Source organism: Zalophus californianus, chromosome 3 (assembly GCF_009762305.2).
Source record: "Zalophus californianus isolate mZalCal1 chromosome 3, mZalCal1.pri.v2, whole genome shotgun sequence".
Taxonomy (NCBI): domain Eukaryota; kingdom Metazoa; phylum Chordata; class Mammalia; order Carnivora; family Otariidae; genus Zalophus; species Zalophus californianus.
This window is the reverse complement of record NC_045597.1, coordinates 36558106-36578496: the sequence shown is the minus strand read 5'-3', so window position 1 is coordinate 36578496 and position 20391 is coordinate 36558106. Positions and strand designations below refer to the sequence as shown.

At 34.5% G+C, this 20391-nt stretch overlaps 1 protein-coding gene and 1 pseudogene across 2 annotated transcripts in view; one reads left to right on the top strand and one right to left on the bottom strand.

The window, feature by feature from the left end:
• Positions 1-20391, bottom strand: part of KLHL1 (kelch like family member 1) — a 382161-nt gene that overhangs the window by 324623 nt on the left and 37147 nt on the right. The window lies entirely within an intron of this gene.
• On the top strand, positions 13694-13981 carry LOC113919974 (annotated as a pseudogene).

The window sequence follows — 20391 nt, the reverse complement described above, 5'->3', positions numbered from 1 at the left end:
TTCACAAAACACAATGCCATAGATATAATACATAAGAAAAAATGTAAAAACTTAGCTTGGCCAGTTTGATTTTAAAAGATAAAAACAAAATCACAAAATTTTGGTTAATTTTAGGAAAGAGATTATATTTGGATTTAAAAATTACTTCATTGTGCAAAAATATCCATATTACCCCAATTAGCTTAAAAAGGAAATTAGTTTATTGATATACATAAAAATCATATAGGAACAATTTGGCCCTGTATAGTAAATTTTATGAAGGCCGTGTTCTTTAGAGACACATTACTTCATCCATTCACTATTTCTCAATAGTAATATAGGGAATTCATTCATTAAGCATAAAACTCAGATCTTATTGAAAAGGAAGATTCTTCTAACCTCTGAGCAGTAGTATGCACGTCACATTTTAGGGATTTCCCTTGAGGGAAACAAATTCTGAACACACTGCTTTGAAAATATAGCTAAACATATGAATTGAAACATTGTATTACAAACAAAATTAAATTCTTAACTTCAAAATGTAACTTTCTTCCTCCCAGGGATCTTTATAACTATATCCTATTTCTCTGGCTGCTTCTAGATTTCCAGGCATAAACAGAACAATATTCAAAGGTAGCATAGATGAAGTACCTTGTTTAAAGCCAGAGGCCAGCTTTGGTGCTTTCAGTGGTCAGATTTAAAACCTTGGATGTGGCTCTTTGTATCTCTGGACCTTCCTTAGTTCCCTCATATCATAATGGAAGTGTTCAAATAAATTATTGATGAGATCACTTCAAAGTCTGACACAACAAGATTCCATTTCATTTTGGGGGGACACTTCAGCTCTTTATCACTGGCATACATTACCCCACAACTCGGCATGCTATCTCAAGGAAAATCTTAGAAAAAGAAACATGATACTACTGTACAAATTATGTTTTTCAAGTACCTAACACGAATATATGCTCCCTAGAGTTTCAATAAGCCAGATTGGCCTGATAAGAAATGGACATTCTGAGAACTCAGTACTTGATGTTGAGTGATTGTCCACTTATCAAAAATGTTGATGATACTTAGAATGTACAACTACCTAAATTCTGTGTACATTTCAGAATACAATGTAAGATTCAGTTTTAGTTTTGTGATTATCTCTAGCTTTATCTTCAAGCATATTTGAAGAAAAGACAGATTGGTCCAATCGTAGTTTTTGGTAAGCCAAGAGGTTATTAAATAACTGCATATTTTTACATCAACTTTATCTGGCAAGGCAGAATACTAGAAAGATTTTGAAATCTAAGGATAATCCCTAAAAAGGGGCAAATACAGGAAAAGTTAAGCCAGGTATAATGGTAAGGCTACAAGAATCATTTTATCCACTTCTATTTTGTTTTAATCTGGTCTCCATTATTGGTGTAAGTATACTTCCTCTTAAAGAGAAATTCATTTGTTACAGTTCCGATACGTAAATCGGATGCAATATCTTTAGTACTGATACTACATGTTTCATTAGCAATTTATAGTTTAGAAAGTACTTTCTTATTCATTACTTAACTTTATATTTCGTGAGAAATTGTTTTTTATCCAGAAGGGATATATTACACCCCATTTTAACGATATGGAAAATCAAGGCCAAGCAGGTTTAGAAGAGTGTTCATGGAGCTACCATGTGACAATTGAACCCAAATTTTAAATTTCTTTTTGTCTCTAAATCCAATTCTTTTATTTCCTTTTGTCTCTAAATATAAGTTGAAGAAATATCATTAGCTCTTGATAAAATACATTTTTCCTTTTTAAAATTCTCTACTTAACATTTTAAATACTTCATCCAACAACCTCTCAGATTTCAGAATTCCAGCAATCACTACTTGACCTTGGTCTGAATTACTAATAAAGACATCAATGAACTCCTAAATCAGCACACAGATGAACTATGGCTATTTAGTTTGTGCTCCCACCATCTGCAGAGAGTGTAATCACCATTGCCATAAACATCAGCATGTATAATTTATGACATGGCAATGACACCACACAAAGCTCTGTAAACTTTTCATAGTTTATTTGTACAGGATTTTATGATTTACAGTGTGCTTTTAAATACAGTACAATGATCCCATTTTAACTTCATAACAAACTTAAAAGTGAGAAAGAAAGGTGTTTTTGTCCCCATTTTATATATGAGGAAAATGAATTCCACATAAATGATGTGGTGGCCCCAGAACATGGAGTTAGAAATACAAATTTAGTATTGTTCAAATTTGTTTTGGCTTACCCCAACACAAAACAAAATTATCCTACTTGTTGTCTTTTGACGGAACATTAGTACTGATAATAAACCATTATTTAAAACCATAAAACATTAAAATGGGAGGAAAAAATGAGGCAGAAGAATAGATAATTTATTTAGAAGTGATAATTCAACAAATATTTTTCCAGAACGTGAAATATAAAATAAAAACTGTAAATAATCAATTTATTGCCTTAACTTTTTACTGCAAAAATAATTTAAATTTAAAAAATTTAATTGATCATTTAAATTTATCAGGTGAAACTATAAAAAAGAAATAACTTCTAATTTTATCACCTTAATATTAGTAATACACCCCATCCAAAATTTGAAAGTCAATTTTGATGCTCTCTATGTCATTTAAAAGGAGACATTTGATGGAAACCAACTTGTGTTACATGAAATATTCATACGTGATTCTGGAGCCTTCTTTCTTAAGAAAACTTTCCATAAAAGTCTTCTTCAGAAGCCAGCATCTACCTCTGTATGAAACTTTTATCTAGAGAGTTAAAGTTTTATAAGGTTTAAGATTATAAAATATTAAAATGAAGGTTGAAGTTCTGATATGTTCACTCAAAGAAAGTGAGCTGAGGCTTTTCTTTTTTTCTTTTTTTAAATTCTTACTCTTTTCTCTCTGAAGAGCATAAGAACTGAAATACAGTGCACTTCAAAAATTCCCTGCAGGACAGTGATGATTGACTGATTTCCCTTTTCATGTTTCATAACTGGGGTTCCAAGACTCAGCTAAAATAAATATTAATCTGGACAGTTACTATGCTGATTTGAATTACTAATTTTTTTTTTATATCTCGGTTTAATTATGGTGATGCAAACTTCACTTCTTCAGCCTATGAAACACTGTAAAAAATATTTTTAATCATGGTAAAAGGACAAATTTTAACTTGGTAGTTGTTAACTATCAAGCCCTAAATATAACATTTTTATGAAAGCAATTTCACAATAATCTTCAACATATCATCAATATCTGTGTGGTATTTTACTATTTTGAAAGTTTTTATATGCACCAACAAATTTTGTAGTAATAATTATCATCCCTAGAAAATTTAACATCATATTCTCCAAAGCTAGCTGTAGCAGGTAAAGAAGTCATTGTCTAATGTCATACTTTTAAAAGAATTGTGAGTAGAAATCAATACTGGAGAATATAAAGAGGGCAGTCACATTCCCAAGCCAAGTTTAGTTGGAATATAACATACTCACTGGGAAGATGTTAGATATGTCTAGATCACAGATTTCTACAGAAATAGATATATGGAGTAGGGAGTTAGGGCTTTCTATAAAATAATTGTTAATATATTTTCTCATGGGGTGTGATAAGTTATTCTTACTGTTGCCTAACTATGTCATATAGAGATTTCATAGCATTTTATTTAATCCTAATTAGTAATATTGCTTTTCCTAAAACCAAAATCTCACAAGATGACCATTTGAAGACATTTCTTCTGCCCCTGCTTAGCAAGTGAATATGAATAACAGATGGTTATATCCTCTATTGATAGTTGCCTTCAGCTCATCAGACTTTACTTTTGATTACAGAAAATCTTAGTGTTATCCTAGAGTTATTTCTACATAATGCTCTTAACCATTACTGTTTACTTTGGGCAATCCAATGCATCAGGGACTTGATGTTCACCAGAAAGGACTCATGTGGATATTTCCTATTAAAGGGCAAGTATTTTATGCAGACATTCCATGAATCAAATTTAACTCAAAAAAGGATATTTCCAGCATTGAGATTGCCTAAAGTAGGTAGTGATTTACACATTAATTGAACTGTTTAAATGTATGGTAATGGGGGACGTGATAAACATTTTGTTAAAGAGTTTCTTGGACTAGATGAGTGGATGCCTCACTGATTTTAGGGGCCTTTCCCACGTATGATTTATGATTCTATCTGCCCTTGTTGACGTTATGGACTCTCTGCCAATTTGTTCTACTGACTTTTCATAGGTAATGGTAAAGTGATAAGGAAATCTACATCTTATTTATTAATTTATGTATTTATTTTTATTGGCTCCAAAATAAAAATCCTAACTTGAAGAAATGGAAATAAAAAGTATTTTTTTCCATTTTTGGTTTTACAGAATTATTTTGATTTGTCAAACTCTATTAAGCTATACTTTTATAGATTAACTTTTATTCTTATATGTGACAAAATTTCCAATATTTCAGACACCTAGATTTCATATTCTTTATTATTGATCTCTACTTTCTTAGCAGCTGTATAAGGAATTGATTATTAATTCAGTTCACAATGGAATCCAAATTTCCAGTAATTAGCAGAAATTCTGATGCATTGAAAACGTGTTTGCTCAGTCAGCGGTGGAATTCAAAGTTAATGCAGCCATAATAAAATAAGAGTTATGCCTCCTTTTAATGTAGTATATTTGGCATTACTACTATAAGGCTGTAATTATGCCTTTAACCATGAAACAAAGACAAAAATCAATACTCTTGCCTATGAGAACTTGAGAGAAAGGTAAAGTACAATCCTGAAGAACATTTAAGTTATTTCTCACACTTCCCCAGTATTTGTGAGGAGTGTTTTTGAGCAGCTATATTCTAAAAAAAGAGACCTCTTTTGTGATGGTAGCTAAACCATAAGAAAAAAAGCTTGATATCTTTTATCTTCCAAATTTAGAAGGCACTATCAAACTGAGGCTTTCCTATATATGAAGCTATTAAAATTTGAATTTAATAAAATGTTTTTGCTAAAAGTGGTAAAGGTACTAGACACACCATAACATATTTTAATGTTAGGTATTCTGTAGTGTATTTTGAGTGCCAATATTTAGTAATATTAACTACTAAAAGATTTATTAAAAACCTAACAACTTACAGGTTTCTAGGAAGGCATCCATTTCATCCAGATTGCTCAGTTTTTTGGCATATAGTTGTTGATAATAATTTCTAATAATTTTTTTCTATTTCCTCGGTGTTAGTCATGATCTCTCCCCTTTCATTCATAATTTTATTAATTTGGGTGCTTTTTCTTTTCTTTTGGATAAGTCTGGCCAAGGGTTTATCGATCTTCTTAATTCTTTCAAAGAACCAGCTTCTAGTTTCATTGATCTGATCTACCTTGTTTCTGGTTTCTAATTCATTGATCTCTGCTCTAATCTTAATTATTTCTCTTCTAATGCATGGCTTAGGCATCATTTGTTGCTTTTTCTCTAGTTCTTTAAGGTGTAGAGTTGGTGAATTTGGGATTTTTCTATTTTTTTGAGTGAGGCTTGGATGGCTATGTATTTCCCCCTTATGACTGCTTTTGCAGTATCCCATAGGTTTTGGACTGATGTGTTTTCTTTCTCATTGGTTTCCATGAACTGTTTAAGTTTTTCTTTGATTTCCTGGTTGACCCATTCTTGAGCAGAGTGGTCTTTAGCTTCCAAGTGTTTGAATTTCTGCCAAAGTTTTCCTTGTGATTGAGTTCCAGTTTTAAAGCACTATGGTCTGAGAATATGCAGGGAATAATCTCCATCTAACCCAGAGCAATCTATACCTTCAATGCCATCCTGATCAAAATTCCAACGACATTTTTCAAAGTGCTGGAACAAACAATCCTAAAATTTGTATGGGATCAGAAAAGACCCCGAATCACCAAGGAAATGTTGAAAAAGAAAAACAAAGCTGGGGGCATCATGTTGCCCAATTTCAAGCTATATTACAAAGCAGTGATCACCAAGAGAGAATGGTACTGGCACAAAAACAGACATAGACCAACAGAACAGAATAGAGAGCCCAGATATGGACCCTCAACTCTATGGTCAAATAATCTTCGACAAAGCAGGAAAAAATATGCAATGGAAAAAGGACAGTCTCTTCAATAAATGGTGCTGGGAAAATTGGACAGCCACATGCAGAAGAATGAAACTGGACCGTTCTCTAACATCATACACAAAGATAAACTCAAATGGATGAAAGACCTCAATGTGAGACAGGAATCCATCAAAATGCTAGAGGAGAACATAGGCAGTAACCTCTTTGACATCGGCCACAGCAATTTCTTTCAAGATACATCTCCAAAGGCTAGTGAAACAAAGGCAAAAATGAACTTTTGGGACTTCATCAAGATAAAAAGCTTCTGCACAGCAAACAGTCAACAAAACAAAGAGGCAATCCACAGAATGGGAGAAGATATTTGCAAATGACACTACAGATAAAGGACTGGTATCCAAGATCTATAAAGAACTTCTCAAACTCAACACCTAAAAAACAAATAATCAAGTCAAAAAATGGGCAGAAGGTATGAACAGACACTTCTCCAAAGAAGACATACAAATGGCTAACAGACACATGAAAAAATGTTCATCATCATTAGCCATCAGGGAAATTCAAATCAAAACCACACTGAGATATCACATTACACCAGTTAGAATGGCAAAAATTGACAAGGCAAGAAACAATAAATGTTGGAGAGGTTGTGGAGAAAGGGGAACCCTCTTACACTATTGGTGGGAATGCAAGTTGGTACAGCCACTTTGGAAAACAGTGTGGATGTGCCTCAGAAAATTAAAAATAGAGCTACCCTATGACCCAGCAATTGCACTCCTGGGTATTTACCCCAAAGACACAGATGTAGTGAAAAGAAGGGCCATATGCACCTCAATGCTCATAGCAGCAATGTCCGCAAAAGCCAAACTGTGGAAAGAGCCGAGATGCTCTTCAACAGACGAATGGATAAAGAAGATGTGGTCCATATATACAATGGAATATTACTCAGCCATTAGAAAGGATGAATACCCGACTTTTACATCAACATGGATGGGACTGGAGGAGATTATGCTAAGTGAAATAAGTCAAGCAGAGAAAGTCAATTACCATATGGTTTCACTTATTTGTGGAACATAAGGAACAGCACGGAGGACATTAGGAGAAGGAAGGGAAAAATGAAGGGGGGGAATCAGAGGGGGAGACGAACCATGAGAGACTATGGACTCTGAGAAACAAACTGAGGGTTCTAGAGAGGAGTGGGGGAATGGGTTAGCCTGGTGATGGGTATTAAGGAGGACACGTACTGCATGGAGCACTGGGTGTTATACAAAAACAATGAATGTGGATCACCACATCAAAAATTAATGATGCATTTTATGGTGACTAACATGACATAAAACAAAACAAAACAAAACAAAACAAAAACAAGAAAAAACTCTAACAACAGTTTTTTTTTTTCATTTACCTTTAAAAAATGAAAACAAAATCTAACTTGGATTTTTGTTTGTTTCCTCTGAAACAGGCTCTCCTCCTTTCTTTCCCACATATATTAAATTCAGTGCAAAATCATGGGGGTGGGGGTTGAGGGAGGAATCAGTCAAGTGCTAAGTGCTGTTCTTAAATAAGGAGAAATAAAATATGAATTACACATGTTACTTGATCTGCATGGAAATATGCTGGAGTGGGAAAAACAAATAAGTACCCAATTAACAGAAACATATATAAGGCAAAAAATGATTATTGCAATAAATATACTAAATGAACTTTTATGAGCAGACAAAGAAATAGACTATTAACTTTGGGGAGAAGACAGAAAAATTACATGTAATGGTGAAATTTGGCTGTAGGCTTGAAGAAAAGTATAGAATTTCAAAAAGTATTACAGAAATCAAAAGTTTAAAGAGTATTGTAGGTTCTATGAATAAAACATAGAAAGAGATATTTAACTACAAGACTTTTCCAGGAAGTGTAACACTTAGAATGGCAGAGCCTTAAATATCCAGTGGGTAATATAAGATGCGCAAGATAGATGAGTGCCGTGTTTGGAGAGCATTCTATGCAGCATCAAGAATTTTATTATTTATGGTATAGGCCATGGGAGACACTAAGACCTTTGTGAAAAGTGAAAACAAGATATGTTTTTAAAGATAAATTTAAGTCGAAGAATTTTGTCAAGGGTATACGTTAGCAAGGAAATGGGTTAAATACAGGAAATTAATTACGATACTTTTGTGAGAGTCTACTTAAAACAGAAGCAAAGGAGAAAAGAAAAAAAAAAGAGTGGAGACATATTTGAGAGATAAAAGGGATTGATGACTTACTTTGTATGGGGACAAAAGAAGGAACTGAATAAAGATGCTTTTAAGCTTTCTATTCTGAAATACAGGATATCTGGGGAAAGGAACAGGTTCCGAACAGGACCAGATGAAACAGCTGGGAAAGAGCTTTCATTGACATTTATTTACTCTGTGCCACACGCTGTGCTAGGTACTCTACACACATCGTCCCATTTGCTTTCCATGAGAATGTAATCAAACCAGACATTATCGTCCTCATTTTTCATTGAAGAACAAGAATGTCAGGAAAAGCCAATTACGTATCATGGTATAATTTTAACTGGTAAAAGTGTAATTATACAAATTAAACTCATGTTTGTTTTGAACTTTAATTTGATGTAAGTGTACAGTAAGTACTATTTTGTGTCTGGATTTTTCTTAAAGTTATGTCTGTGAGAGTCACGCTGTTGCATGTAGCAGTCAATCAATTCTTATCGCTTTAAAATAGTCCAGTGTATGAAGATTCCATGCTTTATCCATTCCATTATTTTTTAGAAAGAGGGAGAGAGCATACACCTGTGCACGAGCCGGGGCGTGGTGAGGGAGAAGGAGAGAATCTTTGCTCAGCAAGGAGCCAGATGTGGGGCTCATCTCAGGACCCTGAGATCATGACCTGAGCCAAAATCAAGAGTTGGATGCTTAACCAACTGAGCCACACAAGCACCCCTTTCCATTCCATTAAGAATGGATATTAGGTTATTTCCAGTTTGAGTCATTACAAATAACATTGTTATGAACTTCTTTCACATATGTCTGAGTTCACATATCCGATTATTTTGAGGGTGTGCATCTTTACAAGTGGAACTGGTGGTCCATAAAGTATGTGTGTGCTCATATTTAGTACACCCTGCCAAACAGTCTCCATACTCACTGACAAATTTACACTCACACCAGTGGTTGTACTGCATCTTGAAAATGCTGGATATTAAATATTCTTTTCTTTTTAAAAAGTTTAGCCATTCTGATGGGTACTTAGTTATATTTCATCATGTTTTGATTTGTATTGTATTGATAGCCGTTTGGATGTTTTCTTTTGAAAAGTGGTCTGTTCAAATTTGCTATTTTCAAAAAGTTGGTTCTTTGTATCTTCCTTGTCTGTAGAAGTCCTTAATATATTCTAGATGACAGTTCATTTTTGAAACTATATATCATAAACATCTACTCAGTGGCTTCACTCTCATAATGGTGTCCTCTGATGGAGTTTTAAATTCCAATAAAGTCCGATTTATTAGTCTTTGTCCTTTGTGAATCTTCTTTGAGAAATCTTTGCTTGTCAAAATATAGGAAGGTGTTTTCTCATATTTTGTCTAGATGTTTAATTGTTCTATTCTTTATGTTTTGTTTATGATAAATATATTATTGATCTTGTATATAGTGTGAAAGATATCAAAATGTTAAACTTTTTCTTCCAGATACACAACTGACCCAGCATTATTTATTAAAAACACCATATTTCTCCACTGCATTACAATGAAGACTTTGTCACATACCAGGTATATGTGTAGTTCTGTTTCTATTTCAATTAATTATTCATCTATCTTAGCCCCAATAACACAATATTTTATTTCCTTTAGTTGTATAATACATTTTGGTATTTTGTAGAGTAATTTTTTTTTTAAAGATTTTATTTATTTATTTGAGAGAGAGAGAATGAGAGATAGAGAGCATGAGAGGGAAGAGGGTCAGAGGGAGAAGCAGACTCCCTGCTGAGCAGGGAGCCCGATGTGGGACTCAATCCCAGGACTCCAGGATCATGACCTGAGCCAAAGGCAGTCGCTTAACCAACTGAGCCACCCAGGTGCCCCATAGAGTAACTCTTTAAGATTGCTTAAACTGCTTTTCATCCTTAAAAATTTCTTAGAATTACAGTCAATCTTAACAACTTCCATCCAAAAGAGATGGAATTTTAATTGGGATATAATTTAATCTATACATAATTTGGGAAGAACTGGTATCTTTACACTGTTGCCTCTTTCCACTCTTGAATATGCTATATCTTTCTACTCATTTAGTTTAAAAATTTTTATCTTAGTAATGTTCACAGTTTTCATTGTAGAATTTTTTATGTATTTCATTAGATTTATTACTTATAATGTGACTAAATCTTTAAAGTTCTTATAAAAATCATCTTCTACACATTCAGTTTTGACAACTTATTCTAATTTATAGGTGTTAAAGTAACTTTATATAGTGATCTTGCACCTAGCAATCTCACTAAACTCATTCAAGGATTTATCTGCAGATTAAGATTTTTAGGGAAGGAAGTTGTTTGATTTTGGTCATTTGATTCTGATTTTTTTGGTATGCCTGATTCTTTGTATTTGAGACCAGATATTGTATATGAAATATATAGAGATTCTTGATATTATCTTTCTCTCAGGTGATAAAATTTTCTTTTGGTAAAATGATAAAGTATGGACAGATCATCTTTTGATAGGTGAGGAAGGTCAAATTCTAGTTTGCAGCCACCCCTGGGATATAGCCCACTCAGGGATCACAAGACACCTGGAGGGTTGTTCTTAGTCCCTCCTCTTTGGCAGGCCTGAATTCCAATTTTTGTCTAACCAGTAACATGAGAATCTTATATTTTTGTTTGGTTTTTGGTCCTAATGGCCTTTTATTTCTTGGTTTATTGGCATCCCTTCCAAAACTGGAGCAGTGTCTTAATCAGCAACTGCCTTAAGAGGATAAGATAAAGGCAGAATATCAGGCTCACTCCCTTTTGTTTCCCTTTATCTAGGGACTTTGACCCTCAAGTCTTTGTTGATTTGGTAGCCCAAAGTCATTTTCTTTTACTGCATAGTGAGGCTGCAACAACCCCCAATTCATAGTTTTTTGCATAGCATCCATTACGTGCCCTGTGAACTGGTAAAAGATTTGAGGATAAAATGTAGCTGCAAATGCAGGGTTCATCTCAGTTCCCTTCCCTATGCTCCCAGATCTTGCATCCCCAAGTCCTTGCTGTCTTGGTTTCTAGTTTTTGTTTGTGTGCTTGTTTGTTTTTAATACAGTTTTTTTCATTCTCAGCTGGAGGTGTATCTGATTCCAGCTTCTGTGACACAGTCAGAGGCATAAATCTTGTGTTCTTCAACACAAAATACATTTGAAGGAAAGCCGAAAATCCATATAAAACTGTCTAGCTTGAACTCATGTGGAATTTTGAGGTATACGTGAACATTTTAAACTTGAGATTTATTCACCCAAATTCATCAGTATAAACCACTCAAGTGATTTAGATGTGAAAGTAACATGTGTTTTTAAGTCTATCTCTATTACGTGCAACCTAAGTAAGTTATTTAGGGTTCATAAACATATTGAACTAGAACTCTAGATCAAAATTTCTAAGTACAAGATACCCAACTTGTTTATCTTCTATTCTGTTTAAGTAAAACTGCAGTGGTTCACCTTTAATTAGTTCAAGATAACAATGGATACTTATTAAATTTGGTATAAATAAGTTAATTGATGAATAAGTAAAGATAGCATCTATCCATGCCTGTCTTATATCATAATTTTTCTTGCTGAGTTTATTTTTTTTAATGTTTTAGACTTGCTTTTGTGGACAAGCATACTATTTTTTTCAATAATTTCATTCCAGTTCACATTTGTGTAACAGAATTCTATTCTGGTTATATGGACACAATTAAAGTTTGTTACAAAAGAAAAAGAACTTTAAAAACTAAATGCATTTGCCTTTATAGTTATCAATTTTTTCTCCTGTTCAAAGATGTGTGATTTTTTTTCCCTCTGATCTTCTTTTTACCTTAAATTAATAAAGAATTTTATCTTCTCTTCTAAAGTTCTTTTTTTTCATTTTAGTTTTCCCAATCACATCATGCTTGCTTCCTGGAGATACATAGTGCTGTTAAATTTAGCTATAGGTTCTGACCTTTCTTAATGGCAATTCAGTTTCCTCCGAACACAACTCCAGTTTTCAGTCCTCAGTGATTTCAAACCTTTGCTTAAAACTCTAAGCATCCAGGGCCCTTTCTGATTGCTTCTCTTTAAGCAGACTGGGATACTTTAGGTGGGATATATAAGGCCCTTGGGAGGTACAAGTATTTTATAGATTCCAATACATTTTTCTAGGAGTTACAGTTTTTTGTTTTTGTTTTTTTTTTCAGTCCCACAGACCGTCGCTCCATAGACAGCATTCATAACAAGGGCATAATTTTTACCTCTAAGTAGGATAAATCTTATGTTCTTTTTAAAAACAGCCACCACAGCTTTTACAGATGTTAACATGCAATGCATTTACTAAACCTTTATTGGTATCATCACATGGCTTCTGATTTGATCGTTATAACTAATGCAATGTTATAACTAATGACAATGTTCATATTGTCACTTTTACTCATACTTTCATTTCCCCATGCCATTTTGTCATTAAAAATTTATCCATTGGTAGGGCCCCTGGGTGGCTCTGACTCTTGATTTTGGCCCAGATCAGGATCCCGGGGTCATGAGAATGAGCCCCTCCTCGGGCTCCCTGCTCAGCAGGAAGCCTGCTTCTCCCTCTCTCACTCCCCCTGCTTGTGTTCCTGTTCCAGCTGTGTCTCTCTCTCTCTGTCAAAGAAATAAATAAATAAAATCTTAAAAAAACAAACAAACAAAACACTAGCTCACGACTGACTGTGTTGCATAAGTGCCTTTCTTCGCTGTGTGTGAGATGTGCTGCCTTGGAGAATAAATTTTGCAAATATCAAGTTCTGACTTAGATTACATTTATCGGTGGGCCTATGGAACTGGATGGTTTCTTTTTCTTCCTAGGGTCTGAATCATTCTTAAACTCAGCAGGGTTAACACAAAACCACCCAAAACACCAAAACTGTGAAATTTTGTTTTCATCAGGAAAATATCCATCAAAATACTGAGGTAATAATATAGGTTATAAAAAAATGGTTATCCTATGAACTGATTGAGTATCAAACTTTAGAGGACTAATTAAAGGACATGAGACACACGGAACAAAGCAACAATGATTTATGAGGACTAGTTAATAAGCGCACAAAGAGAATGAACAAAGCAACAATATTTATTTTGGCCAGTTTGGCCAGTTGGCATCAAAATTTTTGCTAGGTTTCTTGGACAAAAAGATAAATACTTGCCCTCAAGTTCAATATCTGTTTGAAGTGTAGTATCAGCGAAAACCATACAAATGTGTTTTTTTTTTTTAATGTGTCATGTCATAAATATAAATAAGAGCAGAGAAATCAAGAAAGGTGTTTGTGTGCTCACCTCACCAGACCTTTGGAAAGTTGAGGGGGATGTGAGATGGTCAGCTTCATTAGAATTAAATATTCTAGGTGTGCTTGTTCAGTGCGGACCTGGTACCTCTTTTGTGACTCCGGCGCTCGCTATGGCCAAAGAAAAGCCCAAGGAAGGAGTCAAGACTGAGAACAACGATCATATTAATTTCAAGGTGGCAGGGCAGGATGGTTCTGTGGTGCAGTTTAAGATTAAGAGGCATACACCACTTAGTAAACTAATGAAAGCCTATTGTGAATGACAGGGTTTGTCAATGAGGCAGATCAGATTCCGATTTGATGGGCAGCCAATCAATGAAACAGACACACCTGCACAGTTGGAAATGGAGGATGAAGATATAATTGATGTGTTCCAGCAGCAGACAGGCAGTGTCTACTAAAAAGGGAACCTGCTACTTTACTCCAGAACTCTTCCTCCAGACCAAGAAGACATTCTCAATTAGAAAGCCACAATTTGGTTCCACCACATCCTGACTACTACAGTATAGTTTTTTCTATTCTTTCATTTTCCTCTTCCCCATTCCTTTATTGTACGTAAAGTAACTGTGTATGTGCACAAGCATAGTGCATTTTTTTTAACTAAACGGCCAATGGTATGTTTTGATCAACATCAAATGGATATGGGATGGGGGAAAATACTGCTTCTGTGAAAATACCCCCTCTCTCCATTAGTGGCATGCTCAGTCAGCTCTTATCTTTATATTCCAGTAAGTTATTTTGCTCTCACTGTTTAACAAAAAAAGAACAACATAAAAATCCTTGCATACCTTGTTCGATTGGAGAATTTTAATGTTTTTCATTTATCACTGTAAAACCAAGGACAATTTTATAACTTTTTTGTATGTAGCCGTTACATGTAGGGCAATCTGTCTTTAAGTAGGGATAAATTACTCTAAAAGAAATGAATCCTAGATAGTTTTCCCTTCAAGTCAAGCATCTTGTTGTTTAAATAAACTTCTTGTTTAAAAAAAAAGAATTAAATATTCTAAATTAAATATTCAGAGGTGAGTATTAAATACATGGGAATGCCAGAGTATGTTTCACCTTAACATATACAAGGTTGTTATAACTTGTCATTCAGAAGTTGCTGCTCACCTTCTGCCCACATCTGCTGTGATAGTTCACACCACGCTTGTAATGTTTTATGTTTTCAGTTGTTTGATTAGTATTCACTTAATGTAAGTTTCACAAGGTAAGTAACCATTGCCTACCATCATATCTGTAATGCCTAACAGTGTCTGGTAGAGTGACTATATCTTGGATAAATGAGGAGATATAATATATAGCTAACTTGGCCACCTGTCAATGTTCGTGTGTAACAGACTTGTACAGCTCAATCTGACTTAGGTCTAAAGCTGGGTGAGGGAAATTGAGTCCTAAACACGGTCTCCTCAACATTGTTACCCGCAGCTTTCAGCTCTTAAGGTTCACTGATTATTTACTTTCTTTTAATTAATCTTGAGGTGTACTTGTATTGCAATAAAATGCACACATATGAAGTGTACAGTTTGCCCAATTTTGACTCATGTGTACATGTGTGAAACTATCTCTTCTGAATTACATTCTATTTCCCTCATCCAGAAAAGCTTTGTTGTACCCCTTGGCAGTCAGATCCCCCTCAAACCCTGTGAACAGGCAGAGACATCTAATTTCTACCCCCGTAAATAACTCTGGCCTGTCATAGGACTTCATGTGAATAGGGTTATATAGTATGTACTCTTTATACCTAACTTTCTTTTGCTCAGCATGTTCTTGAGAGTTATCCTTTAAAAAATTGCTTAGTAGTGTCTCATTGTATTAACATATTGTAATTTAAAATACATGTATTTATTCTCTTGTTAGATTGTTTCCAGATTTGGGCTATTTTGAATAAAGTTGCTGGCTTCTTGATTCTTGTCTCTACCTCTTGGAATTCTGAGCACCAAATTATCAAACCTATGGTGTCACTGATGTCTCTGAATCTCTGAAAACTGTTTTGTATGTGCCTGTATGCACAGGGAGTAGGGAAAATGGTTCATAATTTTCCTTCTCAAAGACAGTGTCCAAAAATAAGTAAATATTTTTGACCCCATTTGCTCCTCTTTTCTAAAACACATCACAAATTGGCTTAAGGCCCTGTCTACTGACCTGTTCAATTGTCAGTTCCTGGGCCCAACTTCAATTCTTCCCACACCCTTCTGAACCAGAGTCACTCCCTTAAAACAAATACGTTACGAGAGGAAACAAGGGGGCAAATTAGGGAAAGGAAGGAGAAAATAAACATTGACTGCTACCTTCTTTGTTGCTTCACTTCTGTTATTTCTTTAAAATTATCATTAACTTATTCAATATTGTTTGAAAGCATACGCAAAGTCTGAGACGGGCTTTTCTACAACCAACAAAACATCACATGTTTTCTACCTTCAGAAGATTTTTATTCTAGCAATATGGGCATTATCAAATTCCTAAAGCATAGGTGTTATTTCATAACAGTAAAAGTACATTTGGAAGAAATGAATCAGGTTTTAAAAGAATGGAGAGGGTAATTCTGGCAAACACATAGGTCATGATCAAGTGATGGTGACTTGATACTATAATGCTGTTTATAGACTAGAGCCATCAGGAACAGTGATATTTGAATATAGATCTACCAGCATTCCTTCTTTCAGTGATTCCTTTGTATTTATAGCAATATTTTAATTTTAACTATGGGTGCAGATATTGGTGAAAGATAAACTAAATACTACCCAAGTGACTAAAACTTGGTGGTATTTTTATGCAGGATTTCATGTCCATGAGGGATTCAGGCCAAGCACCTCGCTTATAGGAAATGACCAGAGCAACACTATCAGCTCCAGCTTCAAGGTCAAATCTCTCTAGCCTATGGCATGCTAGCCAATCCTCCCTACACCTTGAGCCATAGTAGGGAAAGGACAATACATTGAGAAAAGGTAGAAAGCAGGTGATTAAGAATTGAAGGCTGAAAGACACGGTGCTTGCCTATTCCTACAACAATCACTAACAAGAAAGCAGCCATTCTTTTATTTAATTTTATTGTTCACTAACACTGGGAAAGAAATACTCCTGCAACATCAATTACCATTAAATAAAATTTTAAGAACAGTGGGAAGTTTTAGGGAATATAACATTTTCCCCTGCATTTTATTCTTTAAATCTCTATGTTTTGGGGGAAATAAACTGTTTAAAAGGGAGTAATGTAAAGCTATTATAGCCAAACTTCACAGATGCACTTTAAAGCCAGAAGCAGTGCCTTTGTTCAATGACACATGAGCATCCATTGACGTAAGGGCTTAGCAGGTGGATCAGACAGATGGTAGTCAGAATTCCCAGGTTTACCACTAACACTCATTGCTTCATCAAAACCAAGATAAAGCAAAAAATATTTAAAAGAGAAGGCTAAGCATATATCAACTCCTATTACGGAGACTAGTAAGCTAAATTTTGCATTCCACAGCGATTATCTGGGGGAAATTAAAGCATTAACTAAAGACATTGATAAATATTTCTATCAATTTGCTCAGACAAAAATGTTTTTTAAACTACAGACTATAGCATAATTATTCAAAATAAACAGTAATTAACTGAACTAAATCAAGCAACACAAGGGTTTGCAAATTTGCCCTGTGGTTTACCAGCTGTGCTTTTTACTGTCTGCACTGTGAATTTATACTCAAGCTTTGAGTTCTCAAGAGGTGGTAGAAATTGAAGCACATTTTAGAAGCATATTAAGTACAGATAAAATTACTAATTTAGTCAGTCTAAATCATCTGGCAATGAAATATTTATTTTAAAAAATTTTTGTGAAGCAAGTTTACCAAGCTTTTATTCGGCACCTATTGTATGCCAGAAACTGTGAGAAGCAAAAGGATATAGATTTGAAGAAGACATTTAGGGTGTAAAGAGAATAAAAAATAGAGACACGGTACAAAATTCTGAAGAATAATTGAACTCCAGGTTACTGACTTAGTAAATCAAGAAAATGAGCAGAATTCTTCCTTAGAGCTACATTAAAAACAAATTTGGGAATCAGAAACTCCATGTATTACCTCTGTTTTGGCCTCAGATCCATAATTCTTCCTGGATGGTGAGAAAGGTTTATCCCAGAGCCTGATAATTCTGGGGATGTTTTATTTTATTTGCTTCTCTTTGTCATTAGGGACAGTACTCACAAGGCATGTTACAAGAGTCCTTGTCACTGTCAGGGTTGAAATTATAATGGATAATTTGCATGGCACTATATGGCCTGGGCTAAATTCTTGGATTCCTATTTGTAACCACAATATGTATATGTTATACTTCCACTGAAGTGGGAAGATTGCTTGATAACAGAATGAAAAACAATCATTTTATATGACAATTCTTAAACACTAATCTATCTATTCACCTCCCTAGCACGTTTCCCATTGTTCAGAGTCTCATATTTTCCTTATGATTCCAAAAGCATAGCTTCAGCGTTCAATTTATGAAGTCATATTTAATGAACACTTTGTAGGCACTAAACAGAGCATTGGGACTATAGAATGAATAAAACCCCATTTCTGTCCTCAGGGTTCTCACATTCTAGTTTTCATAAGATTCAGTTTTATAATCTAGTTCAACTGGATAAAACTGTCATGGCATGATCATCCAAACAGTGTCTGAACAAGTATTCAGAAGCTACCTAAAAACACACCAATCCAACCAGGGGAAATACGTCTCAGTATTTTCATGTTATATGTTAGAAAAAAAAAGGCCATATGGAAAACATACCCTGTATTCAGTACTTATTCTATGTAATACATGAACTAATAGCATTATCTCTTTTAATTTTTAAAACACTATGTGAAGTAGGTATCATATTTTCCCTTTTCCTATATTTATCTTAATTTCCTTTCCATTTTATTTGTAGAATGTTAGGTCTATGAGAAGGTGAGAGGCTTGCCAAATGTTAAACAGCCACTAAGTGGTTACCCAGGAACTGAACCCTGTCTGGGGAAAGCCAGTGAGGAACTAGTGGTAAACGGTCATCCAGATCACCTGCTGTCCAAGTTGTGGTCCAAAATGGGCAGATCATTCACGTAGAATTCCTTCTTACAGAACAGAAAAAGGACAGGAAATACTAGAGTGGGGACCCAGGAGGACAGATTCCTACACAAAAAGTTCTTAGGGAAGTGCTAGATGCCACGGTTCTTGGAAACAGGCTGAAATCCCCAAGCACTGGGACTTTCCAAGAACTATGGAATCCAGAATTGACTTTGGAGCCATTGAGAGCCGCCATCCTTCCTCATTACCTCTACCCTAACCATTGCTATCCTCAGGTAATCTCACCCACCAGTGGAGCAAAATTTTACCCCAAATGAGAAGGAGGTACAGAAGAAATAGGAGAAGGTACAGTTGCTATCCCCAAGAAATCTGGTAAGAAGGAAGACTCCAGAAACAGAGAAGCCTGCACAGTGACTAGTCCAGACGTACCAACCCTCTCGAACATTCAAACCATGTCAGACACATAGATCATCACTACCCAGCCACCATGATGGGGGAGTGGGTGGCAGGTTAAGTTGCTCTGTTAACTCTGAAGTCTACTTTTAATGTAAATAAAAATGCTTGGGTTTGTTTTCCTAAGGATCAGTCAGTGTACATGCAGACACCCAGTTTTCATATGAAAACCAAGCCAACTTTAAATCAATTTTAATTTAACTTTTCTGATATATGGACCTAGCTTTGCTTTTTTTTTTCCAAATGGCTTTTACATGTTATCTTTTTTCTCTTCTTATTTTTTTCAGGTTTATTAAGGTATAATTCACAAATAAATTATAAAATGTTTAAATTGTATGCTGTGATGATTTGGTTTATGTATCCATTGGGAAAGAATTCCCCAAATCTAGTTAATTCACACATCCATCATCTCATATATTTATCTTTTTTGATTTTTGTAAGAATGTTTAAGTTCCACTTTCTTAGCAAACTTCAATTATATAATAGAGTGTTAGCAACTATAGCCACCGTGCTTTGTGTTAGATATTCAGACCTTACTCATTTTACAGCTGAAAGTTTCTATCCTTTTACAATCTCTCCTCATTTTCCTCACCCACCAGTCTGTAGCAACCACTTTTCTATTCTCTGTTTCTGTGAGTTTGACTTTTTTTTTTTAGATACCATATATAAGTGACACCATGCAGTGTTTGTCTTTCTGTCTGGCTTATTTCACTAAATATTCATTTTAAATATTGTCATTGATATTTGTTACTTATGTTTTATGAGAATTGCATGTTTCTAATTATTTATTTATTGAATGTTATTTCAGTTAATTTTAGAATTTGTTTTAAAAGTAGCAGAAACATGTATCAACTCTTCTAAACTTAATACAATGCACAAAATAACAAGTTATGTATATGCTTTATATATACAAACTCAGTATCTGTGACAGAGTTATACTTTCCACAGAATGTTCTGTTCCTTTTCAAACTTTTCTTTGATCATGGTAAACCATATGTTGTTCACTCAAGTGCTGACCATTAGACCTATCAAATGGTCACGTGAAAATAAGATTATTTTTCATTGTATTTACTGTGGCATGAATCAACAAATTATGATGATTTAAAAGTCATTGAGGTCTTCTAGAATAAGGTATATTGTATTGGGTGTAGCTAATTGTTTTTCAATTCTTTATCTTTTTTATGTGTCACATATTTGAGTTTTGTACCTCAAGTTAAGTTTCACAAATATCCCCTCACCTACAAGGAATTTCCAATATTGTATTCAGGGTCATCATATGCAATGGGTATGCATATGCTCTAGTGTTTAAAAATAT